Source organism: Tachypleus tridentatus, chromosome 2, assembly GCF_004210375.1.
Source record: "Tachypleus tridentatus isolate NWPU-2018 chromosome 2, ASM421037v1, whole genome shotgun sequence".
Lineage (NCBI taxonomy): Eukaryota > Metazoa > Arthropoda > Merostomata > Xiphosura > Limulidae > Tachypleus > Tachypleus tridentatus.
The window spans coordinates 113407733-113419341 of record NC_134826.1 but is presented as its reverse complement, the minus strand read 5'-3'; the positions used below and the strand labels follow the sequence as shown (position 1 = coordinate 113419341).

Here is an 11609-nt window from a genome sequence, read left to right as displayed (position 1 = left end):
GAAAGAACGAGTATGTTTGGTGCGACGGGGATTCGAACCCTCGACCCGCAGATTATGAGTCAAACGTCTTAACCCACCTGGCCATGCCGGGCCTTTCTTGGTTAGTTCCATAATGAGATACTATTATTTTTTATTAGTATCAAATTACATGAGTAAATATATAATAACTGTAAGTTACTAGACCAAATACAGTGCATCTGTGGCCATAAAAATAACGTACTTTATTGTTATTAACAGGAAAAATCCACTTTATCGAGTAAACATCTCTCCTTCATCCTTCACTAACTCTTGTTTTTCTCAAGAATATATATATATATTTCAAATCATATCCATAAAAACACTAATTATTGTGTTTTAGTTGCTACCTTAATAGATGTTTGAGTAATTGTTTTGTAGTGAGGAACAAGTGTTATTAATTTCAAATCAAAAGAAAACAACAACAAGAAACAGTTTTTTGTCAAAAAAGAAGAATGTATGGTAGAATTTGAAGATTTTGCGACTGAAAGTGCCTGTTTTTTCTTAGAGCAAAGCCACATTCGGCTATCTGAAGAGTTTACAGAGAGGAATCTAACCCCTGATTTTAGTGTTATAAATCCGTAGACTTACCGCTGTACAAGCAGGATACCTGTGCGTGAAAATAAAGAGTATGTTAACCACGCTGTATTTACAACAGGGGTGGGCAACTTCATGGCCACTGGCCATATGTGATCAGTAGATAGTACAATTACGGCTGGCTCGAGTTTAGGAATCAGCTTTTTCCATCATTTATTTTCATCGCAAATTTGGTTATCAGGAACTGCACTGCCTCACGTCATCGCTAATATCACTGCCACAGACTCCTCTCATTTTGTAACGTCAATCTGGTTTAGAAGTTCGTTTTGGAAAGTGTGTTGTTTTGTATGCGCTTTCAAACATATTTTTATTGTGTAGCTTACAAATATTTAAATATATTTTGATTTTAATCTCATAATATGGAAATTATTCGAAAACGAAAGAATCCAAACGATGATGAACATTCAGAAAATAAAGACAATTTAATTGATTCTGCCATTACTGCAGAAAAGAGAATAACACGTGACTGGAAAAACGTGAAACAAGGATTTAAAGAAAGTTGGAAGTTAAAATCTGTAGTGATTGAAGCAAATAATAAGCCAGTATGTCTTTTGTGTAACAAAGCTTCAGGAATAATAAAGTATGCAACCTTAAACAACACTTTTCAGGACGTATTTGATGCAAAATTTCCAGTTGATAGCAAAAATTGAATGAATGAAATTAGCCGTCTGAAAGCATAACTTCATGAACAAAAGGAAGGCTTAAAAATATTTTTTCCTTCGATAGAACTGGTTACGTTAGATAGCTATAAAGTAGCTTGGATTCTAGCTAAAAAAAATCATTTTCTGATGCTGAACTAGTAAAAGAACTGTTGACTGTGGTTGTTGAAACTCTGATGAAGAATTATGATTCAAAAATAAAACATGATATTCTTTAAAAGGTAAATAAGTTGCCATTAAGTTGAAGAACATTGTCCGCAGAATGCTAGAGTTAGCAAGAGACATAGAAAATCAGTTGCTAGAACAACTAAAAGACTGTATTTTTTTTGGCACAGATGAGTCAACAGATGTTAGTGACACCACACATTTGATATTTTGGGTTCGATACGCAACTTCAGATCTTCAAGTGAGTGAAAAAATGCTTGGCTTTTATGGATTACGAGATCGAACATGTGGAAAAAACATCTTTGAAAAATTTCTTGAAATGTCAAAAAAAATCAATATGGATTTAAAAAAACTGGTTTATGTCACGATAGACACATAAAGTCAAGCCATGTCTAAGGCGAAATTAAGTTTTGTTTCTCTTTTGAAGCAGCATTTAATTGAAAATAATGTGAAGTTCACGCTGCCATCTTTCCATTGCATTTTGCATCAGGAAAATGTATGTGATCAGATGTTTAAAAGTAATTATTTGAAAAATTTGATGGATATTGTTTAAAAAACTGTGAATTATAATTAGAAGTGGAAGCTCTCTCATCCATCGATAGTTTGTTGGGTCTTTGAAGAAAAGCAGTGACTGTACATTTGATGATTTTACTGATTTTGCAAATGTAAGATAGTTAAGTAGAGGAAAAGTCTTGGAACGATTTATTTCCTTATTTGCTCAAATAAAAGAGTATCTTGTTGTAGTAGGTAAGATTGATAATTTCCCTGAAATTGAAACTTTGTCATGGTAGTGTGATTTGCTCCTTCTGTGCGACATGTTAGTTCACTTCAATAATTTGAATCCTAATCTTCAGGGAAGAGGTAAAACTATAAGCAAGCAATTACAGTATATTCATGAATTTCAATTAAAGCTAAACATCCTTGCGAAACAATTACAAAAGAATGATTTGACATATTTTACAAAGTTGAATAGTTTTCAGGAAAATAATGACTATGATTTCTCTGATGCTATATATGATCTCTGTGTAAACTGAATCAAAAAACTATCTCAAAAATTTGAATCATGTTTCTCCGAATTAAAAAAATTTGAAATTGATATTTGAATTTTTGCATGATCCATTTCAATTTGACATAGGAATTTCAATAAGGAAGTTATATATCTTTCGTCTTTCTATAAGTGTAAATTTGAAGACGAGATGCTTACCCTGCAAAGTGTACACATAAAGGGTAAACAAAAATGTTCTATTATTGTGATGTGACTCGCTATTCTGATAAATGAGAGTCTTTCAAATTTAGAGATAGCAATTTCAAAATTATTTTTCATGTTTGGATCGACATGGGTTTGTAAGTAAACATTTTCTACGCTAGATTTTTTCAAGTCTAAATACATATATGTGTAAAAACTGCTGGTGTGGGTAGAGAAAGCTCTATGTAGAGGAACGAACAATGTTTCGACCTTTTTTGATGACCCATACCAGCCGTTTTTACACATATATTTTTCTCGTCATCACGAAGTCCTAGATACAGATCTCGTCTTACTGACATAAATTTAGAGGCAGAGCTAAGATGCTCATTGAGCATAGATATTAAGCCAAATTTTACGAAACTTGTTGATGAAAATCCCCATCAATTTTCACATTGAAGGTTAGTTGAAATGCAATCGCCTCCCAGTGGCACAGCGGTATGTCTGTGGACTCACAGCGCTAAAAACGGGTTTCGATACCTGTGGTGAGCACAGCACAGATAGCTCATTGAGTAACTTTGTGCTTAATCATAAACAAAGAAAAAATAATTGCAGTTATTTTGATTAAACTAACATGTTTTTCAATTTTTTAATAGTGTGGCCAACGTTGTTTTCATTAGCCACTATGAAAAATAAGCTACTCACTCCTTATATACTATATCCAGAAGCCTTTTTCGTTTGCTTACCAGCTCCCCCGATGAGTTAGGGTTACGGTTTGGTTTGTTTTGAATTTCGCAGAAAGCTACTCGAAGGCTATCTGCACTAGCCGTCCGTAATTTAGCAGTGTAAAACTAGAGGGAAGTCAGCTAATCATCATCACCCACCGTCGACTCTTGGGCTACTCTTTTACCATCGAATAGTGGGATTGACAGTAACATTATAGCGCCTCCACGTATGAAGGGGCGAGCATGTTTGGTGCGATGGGGATTCAAACCCGTGATCATCGGATTACGAGTCGAATGCCTTAATCCAACTGGCCATGTTGTAGGTTACGGACTTACAGCACTAAAATACAAGACTTGATTCGTCGCCAGAGTGCAGATAGCCCACTATGTAGCACTAAGAAAATATTAACAACTTGTTTACAAGCATTTATTTATTGTAAATTAGGAATTCATTACGCTCAAAAATATATTTATAAATTAAATTATTTACGTGGGAATGATTTAAAAAATGTCCAATTAGACCGAAATTAATCCGTAATATTTAAAATATTTCATCGTTGTGAAAAAGGTTTATGAATAGATAGTTTTCAAGTGATAGCTGTTCTTCGTATCCTATTATAGTGCACTAGAAACTAAGTGGTCGCGAACAAACACTTTCTTGTGTTATCTTTAATGTGCATAAATATACCAAATAAATCTCTCGTCTGAATGTAATGAAAATGTGTTTTTCAGAATCGATATTTATATGTTACGAATCGAGGAGCAGTGTTATCGGGAATAATACCGAAATAAAATGTGTTTCTCTTTTTTTAATGTAATTCATATGCTTCTCTCTTCACTATATGTATATACATTATGAATTACATTTATGATTAAACTGAATAGCCGAATCAACAAAATGAAGACAGTAAGAAACAAACGAACAACCGACTATCATGATTAAACAGCAGAGACAATATCGATCTTGGAGTGAAATGTACGGGTACCTGTGATTAATAATAACCAATTAATCCATAACGTAACTGAATATGTACTTACACCCTGTTGAATCAATTATTTTAACATTCATATCTTAATGTTTAGATAGTTACTTAGCATAGTCAGATTATCAGGACTTTTAACTCTTTTTTTTTCACATATCGGCTTCAGTATAATAATTATTTATCTGGTAAAGTCAATTGATAAACAAATAGGTAAAATGCGATGTATGAATATGGAAAATTGTCTCAGACAATACAGTCTATTATAAAATACAATGTCGTATAGGGTATCTGAGAGGGACGTCAATTTGTTTCTTTGTTGATCAGCGCAAAGCTACACAATAGGCCATCTCTGGTGTGTCACCACAGACACTGAAATCCGGTTTTTAGCTTCATAAGCCCCCAGATTTACTTCTGCTTCAATAGTGGGCTGAAAAGTGATCATACACAAAATTTAAGGGATACCTGTTTTTACTTTAAAAAGCATGAATATACGTAGGCTATGCTCTTGTTTTACCAAGATTTGTTTAAGTTCGTCATTGCATACAGAAGAAATCACTTATAAGATATATTCAGTTTAAGTTTGAAGACAGCGTGACTAGGTAATGAAAAAACAAAAAACAACTTTATTGCAAATGTACGACATTTACACAATATTATGTATTTCTCTAGTCATCTCTGACTTAGCATGGCTAGATGATTAGGGTGCTAGATTTGCAATCTTTGGGTCGCATTTTCGACTCTCTTTCCCACCAAACATGCACGCCATTTCAACCGTGGATGAGTTATAATGTGAGGATTAATCCTACTATTTGTTGGTAAAAGAGAACAAGAGTTGGCGGTGGGTGGTGATGATCATCTGCCTTTCTTCTAGTCTTTCACTGCTAAATTAAGGAAATCTAGCATATATAGCTCTCGTACAGTTTTGCGCGAAATTCAAACAAACTGAGCTGTCTACTCATGTTCAAGCTGTGCTTTTCGTCGAAAATACATTTTCCATTTTGCTACATAACTTAGTAATTAGTTATTACTTTATGTTTTAAAATGCGTAAAGATTCGATGAATACTTTTATCTGTAGTTTATTTCTGAAAAAAACAAAACAACAATCAAATAACTTTCACTTCATTACGTTTACTAAGCATAATAATTGAGCTTCGAATTTTTTAAATGGTATAAAACTAGTATACGCAAATATATTAAATCCAAAGAAAAGAAAATATATCTTGTTGCTACCTGTGACATAAAAAATATATGATCATATACATCTTACAATCTTTTGGCCTTGAGTTTTGTCTACTGAGAATAAAACAATCCACTTATTAAATTTAACCTTTATCAATAGCTATTACGAAAGCAGACAAACAGGAATAAATTCGTTAATATCCTACATAAGTCATGGCTAAACACACTATAAACACATGAAATGTATAATTAATAAAAAATAACAGCAACCTTTGTTTAAACAACGGACATAACTGAAAAAAAGACAGACTAAATTTCTACTGAAACATGTAGTACGTTCTCCCAAAATTAAATCACTTTATTAAGCTTATAAACCATTCATTTTCAACTTGTTGTCACTTTATAATGATTAGTTGTTAAGAGTTTAACAGTATAAACGTTAATAGGCCAATTCATCAATTTTTTAAATAAACATCAAACATTCTTCTCTTTTTAATATACATAACAGTTTCAGGGTAATGATATTTTTAATAAAAGCTGGGGTTCTTTAAGAAATTTATAACAAAAGACTCAAATTAGAACATAAACTATAAATCTTTACATATACGTTTTATAGTGTCGTATGCTAGAAACAAAACTGAAAATTCCCTTTTCATCATGATACACAAATTTATTTAATAAAAAATGTTATAAAGCACTCGCTTGGTAGGAAACTGTATAAAAAAAAAGAACTGTTCTTAAACACTTGTAACCATATAGCATTTTGGTATACCTTCGTTAATAGCTGAATTAGCTGTTTGGGGTGGTTCTGTCTGTTCACTGACGCTGTGTCTGAGAAGGCTGGAGTATTTGGTTTCCCAGAGGTAGAGTTGTCTCGCTGTTTCCATAATTTTTTTCAAGTTTTTTTCCTCCTCTATCTGTTTGCTGTGACGACGAATATACCGGACGAGAAGAATTACAATACTCATAGAGTAAAACACAAGAACAATTACGACATAGAGTAAAGCTTGATCGGGATGTTCTTCGTCTGTGACTCTCTTCTCGACAGGTAGGCTACTGTGACTAAATTTTAATAAAGAAGTAATATTTTTCAAGCAGTCGGTGAAAACTGTCGAAGTTGTCTTACTGAACAAATTAGTTTTCATCTTCGTAATGCTTTACTTCTAACTTACTAATATAACGTCAAATATATACAGTTGCTCTACTGAAGAAGTCAGGACAAGGCGAAGGTTAGTTTCATCAAACTCATTCATGTGTATCCATGGTTACATGTTTTTCGGAATCACTTCCATTTCTCTAGTTTCTTTAAACGGGATTTTGGTTACGTTAACTGATATTCATCAAAGCATATATCGGTTTTACTGAAGTTCTTCGTGTTTAATGACAAAGTCCAAGGTTCAATTCCCAGCAGGGGACAGAACAGATAGCCCCATCTGACTTTGTTCTAAAACAAACATACAAAGCTATCCATGTATTTACAACAGAAAGGGTACCAAAAAGCTATAACATTTTAAGCTGCTTATTCACAGTTTGTAATTTATTCTAAATGTAAGAAGTAAATATTATTATTTGTGCTTGCTAGTGGTACTTTGGTATGTCTGGTGACTTATACTGCGAGAAACTGCGTTTCGATAGCCGTTGTGAGCAGAACACAAACTGATAATTAATAAATTATTATTAATTACTAATTAATAGTAAATAGTAAACTGAAAATTATCAGTTTCAACATTAAGTCTATATTTGTTGAAATTTTATACTGCTACTAAATATTTTTAACACAACACAGTTACAATTTATATCTGATTTTATGAAATTTTCATGAATATTAAAGTGAAAATAGTTACAATAGTTCTTCTTAATAAAACAATGAGATGCAAGTTAGTCAGTCTTAGCTTACTTCAGTGTTAACTGAACAGAAATGATAAATAAAAATCTCAGATTATTCAATCTTAGGATATTCAGTCATAGCTGGTTTGGAATAGTAAACGAAAAAAAAACACAAGTTTGATAGTCTTAGCTGTTCTGATATGGCAAATAAGAAATATAGGAACGGGAGTCATAAACGTGTCGGCATGGGCAGGTGGTTAAAGCGCTTGACTCTCATTAGGTGAGTCACAGGTTCAAATCCTCCTCACACCAAACATACTTGCACTTTCAACCGTGGGGACATTATAAGTGACGATAATTCCCCCCCTATTATTTGATACAAGAGTAACCCAAGATTTGGCAGTGGATGGTGATAAGTAGCTGCATTTCCTCCAGTTGAAATGAAGAATAAATTTTTTACTTACCTAAAATTTGGAATTGAAAGTATTATAACAATTTGAGCATTTCAACATAAATGAGCAAATCATAAAATAATTTGAACTTAGTTAAAATAAATTTAACTAATATTTTTATGGTGTGAAATAATGCGATTGAACTTATTTATCTAAAATACAGAAAGTACATTAAAAACATTTACTCAATGTTTGTGAAATGATAAGATTGAACTTATCTAAAATAGACAAAATAGATTAAAAACATTCAGCTAACACTTGTTAAGATTAAGTTTATCTAAGATACAGAAAGATACATTAAAAACATTATTTGGCTAGGACGTCTTTTTCTGGTGAAGAGTGATTATCATAAGACAGTAGCCTTGGATGTATTTTATTTTTAAGGAGTACATTATTTATTAGGTTACCATGCTTTTTTTTTCATACAATAATAGTGTATAATAGTGTTTCAACTACATCATGTTCGCTATATCCACTGCCTACCACACGGCTAAAGTTTTAGGCGAAACGAATCGTCAGCAATGGATATGACGGACAAGACTGGTTGAAATAATATCACATATCTTTCTTGTCGGAATACCTTGAAGAACTGAATAAATACTATACTGTTTAAAAATGAAATAACCCTTATATTACTGTTTTATGATAAATATAGTTGATTTAACTGAACACTTTTAACGTAATGACAGTATCGGAACTGTCCTAAATTATTTCACAGAAAAACAGTACACATGTCAGTTAACGGAAATTAAAATTTGCTTTGAGACTATTTCACTGCATAGGACTTATAAGTGTTAAAATGTCCAAACACATTTCAATTGCAAACTCATTAATAAATTTCAGTTTAAAAATTAAGCGGATGATTACCACAAAATGTAATATTCCGTAATTGAGTTGTCATTTTCGTTGGAGTAAAATTACTTTCCATTGTCAATAGGAGCTAGTGTGTCCTAGTTACGAGCTTCTAAGTGCTAAACATTTCTTCATTTATAGCTGTAATACGAATATTTTATCTATTTGTCCACTAATCTTTACCCACCTTTCTATAAACACTACTATTAAAATCCTACTGCACTCAATTGAGGAGATGCGAATAGTATAGAGAAAGAATTTAGACTTACCTAGAAACAGCAAAAGACTGTAGTATTGAGTAATTGACCTTAAAGTTGAATACACAAAATGGGATGATTCTTTTCTGCATACGGCAGAAGATGCTAATAGTTTGAGCTATAATTTTAATCTTTTTATCTTTTTATTTAGTCAAAATAAAAAGCGATTAACATGGAACAGTTTACCATATGTAACAGGAACACTGACTTAACCCAATTGTCACGTTAGTGAAGCGCATCTCTTAACTTCACAAAAGAGCGTTACCTGGTTCGCGCATGTTAAACAAAGCGGGAAATAATTTGTTTTGTTCGTAAAGATACACATGAAATTTATGTGCAATTAATACGTTTCGTCACTCTTGCATGCAAGATCAATATTTAATGCATGATATTTTCGTAAAGGTAGATAGAGATGTATCGAGGAAAAAGGAAGTACTCTCCAGGACATTGGGCTTCCGCTGACGTTGCGAAGGTCCATGATGTCGATCAGCATGCAAGCTGTAGACTCGAGAAACCTAGAAAGCGAATGGAAACAGTACAGGCATAACGCAAATTCTGATTCTATATACAGAACGCCATAAACATTTAAACATGTATTTCACATAACATAAATTCATGTCTAAGATTCAAAAGTAGATAGAAATAATTTAAAATTATGGTTTAAATATATCAAATATTTACATTATTGTGTGCGATGCTAAAATGTTATCAGACCATACTGTACACAAGTTTAAGAGATGATTAAAAAAAGAAATAGTCAGAAAATCGATTATTTTCACCTGTTGACAGGTTGCTAGGATCAAGGACGTAAAACTACGTAGATGGTGGTGTTTTTTTTCTTTTTCATTTTGATTATTTTGGCAGGAAAGACGTGAACGTATATTTCATTGCGCACTTATTTTTACTCATGGTTTTATGCGATGTTTTTTTCGGGAAAAATCTGATTTATTTATTTGAGCAAAGCCGCAGTGGGCATATTTAATGTGTCTACTGCGGAAAATCAAGCCTAGAATTTTAGCATCATAAATCTGTAGACTTACCGCTATCCCACCGTGGAACTCGGATAAGGTTGATAACGATATTATCTATCGAGCTTTAAAGGCAGTGAATGATGTGTTACATTAGCATTTAAAGTGAATAAACATGTATATAAATATACAATGACCAACATTTGCCTTCTTTCTTAACAATACTTGCAATGCCACTAAAGTAAACCAAAGCAGTAAGAAAATACTTTTTTATACTGCATTATGATACAGCTACACATTACTTATTTAATATAAGATTTACTCATTATTCAAAAATAGGTAAATAGCTTAAAAATCATCGATGCTAAAACGTAAATAGTAATAGTTTATATGAAATATCTATGGAAAAATTATTTAAAATCACTTCCAAATAGTTTTAAATTTGAATAGTTTATCTTCTATTGACTAAATAGATCTAACGAAATCAGAATTTCAACTTAAAGCATATCATTCATCTGGAAAATTTTTCATACATGAAAAGTAGTAATATGGCCCGGCATGGCCAGGTGGGTTCTGGCGTTCGACTGATAATCTGAGGGTTGCGGGTTCGAATCCCCGTCACACCAAACATGCTCGCCTTTTCAGCCGTGAGGGCGTTATAATATGACAATCAATCCCACTATTCGTTTGTAAAAGAGTAGCCCAAGAGTTGGCGGTGTGTAGTGATAGCTAGCTGCTTTCCCTCTAGTCTTACACTGCAAAATCAGAGACGGCTAGCGCAAATAGCCCCCAAGTAGCTTTGCGCGAAATTCAAAACAAACAATAGTAATATTTTATTTTTTCACGTTTGATTTATGTAAAGTAACTAATGTTATATTAGTTGTCAAAATTAAGACAATGTATAACAAAATATATTTCAGACTTTAATATTGTCAGCACGTGTGTGCTTTCATAAATATACTAACATTCTGAATAATTTGAAATTAAACTTTGCTCAGCTAATATTCATTTAAAGTATGAACAATTCTGATTTGAAAGGTTTTGAAATTATCTTATTTTTTGAGATTGTATTTTCGAAAAAAAATGTAATATTTCTTAAGTTGAGAGTAAACTTTCTCAAAGTCATAAATAAATCTCTCAGTCTGCTTATGTTTGATCGAATAGTAAAAATTAACTGACACTTTTACACTGTGTTTAAAGTGCGGGTTGTATTTTTGAGGTGCTGGGCCTTGAATTTTGAATCCTTTGATTCACATTTCGGACTCGCTAGCCAAAAGGTTTACACTTGACCTGAAAAGTAATGAAATGATAGTCTTTGTATATTAATTGTGTAATTTTAATTAAATGGTGTAAAATTAAAGTACGTTTCTCTACAGAAATATTCAATTTCATAAATTAGTTTCTAGGTTTGATTATAAATTTTGACAGGGATTACTTGTTTTTCATCTTAGAATCCTTGCAGATGTGAGGGATGGTTGCAAATCTTGAGATAGTAAGTTTCTAAAAATTAATTAGTAAACTAACGGTTTTTGGTAAAGTATTTTTATTTACATTTTTGTGATAAAACACATGAATATTTATGTACAGTTTTAATATTTGATCTATTAATCTCTACATCCTCACTAGAAGTTTGAAAACAATTTTTTTTTCGTTCTCAAATCACGTTCGCTCCTTACTAAACCAGTACACTAAATTTATTTATACATTTTTGAAAGTTTAATCTTATATAAGGTTAAACCAACAAAA

At 32.2% G+C, this 11609-nt stretch overlaps 1 long non-coding RNA gene across 1 annotated transcript; it reads right to left on the bottom strand.

The window, feature by feature from the left end:
• Positions 1 to 4932: 4932 nt before the first annotated feature.
• LOC143236388 (uncharacterized) lies at positions 4933 to 9391 on the bottom strand. The gene is made up of 2 exons (XR_013019545.1): positions 8908 to 9391; positions 4933 to 6951 (listed from the first exon to the last, which is right to left on the bottom strand). It is a non-coding gene; the product is annotated as an uncharacterized LOC143236388 (long non-coding RNA).
• Positions 9392 to 11609: the final 2218 nt, after the last annotated feature.